The 666-nt window shown below is 49.2% G+C and overlaps 1 protein-coding gene across 1 annotated transcript in view; it reads left to right on the forward strand.

Moving 5' to 3' along the window:
- The window catches only part of IFT172 (intraflagellar transport 172), a gene marked incomplete at its 5' end in the record, with an annotated part of 37,091 nt that overhangs the window by 2,710 nt on the left and 33,715 nt on the right, over positions 1–666 (forward strand). The gene's annotated exons all lie outside the window — the stretch shown is intronic.

Consider the following 666-nt stretch of genomic DNA (forward strand, 5'->3'; position numbering starts at 1 on the left):
CCCCCCGGGCTCTCCCTTGCTGCAGCACCCAGCTCACAGCCTGCTGGGAGGCTGCTCGCTTGGACTGCACACAGCACGCAGACAGCTTTCTGCATTCTTCCCGTAGTGGTTCGTTTCTCTTTTCTCTCCTTCTCCCATTTTCCCTATGCCTTTTCTACCATTTCTATCATAATAAATGCTTCATTCTCTCTGACACCATACCTGTGGGGTTTTACCACTGTGTCTGGTTTTCTCCTGTAACTAAGTATTGTTATTTATGAATTTTTGGTGCATTCAGTCAATGCAAGAGATCGTTTATTGAGCTCTTTTCTTCTCCTGCCACTGGCAAACCCTCTTCCACATCTCGTGGCATGCTCGGCTCTGCGGGCAGGCAGGGTGCCCTGCCTGAGGGTCAGCATGAGTGTGTGCATGTTTGGCTTCTTAGCACATCAGCACAGCAGCTGAGCATATCACCACATTGTAAAGCTTGTTCCTAAGCTTCCCCTGGGCTAGTTGCATTAGACCGAAAATAAGGGTCTGGCAGATGAAGAGGGAAATACTTGGGTGTCTGGGAAACAGGTGTAACTAAAAATGGCTCTTGGCACACAGATTAGGAGCAGTGTAGGTGTTCAGGGACAGTTTGATATCTGATTGTAGCTGTGTTTGCTGGTGAGAATGGGGGGGGGG

This window comes from Buceros rhinoceros, unplaced genomic scaffold (genome assembly GCF_000710305.1).
Source record: "Buceros rhinoceros silvestris isolate BGI_N320 unplaced genomic scaffold, ASM71030v1 scaffold5156, whole genome shotgun sequence".
Lineage (NCBI taxonomy): Eukaryota > Metazoa > Chordata > Aves > Bucerotiformes > Bucerotidae > Buceros > Buceros rhinoceros.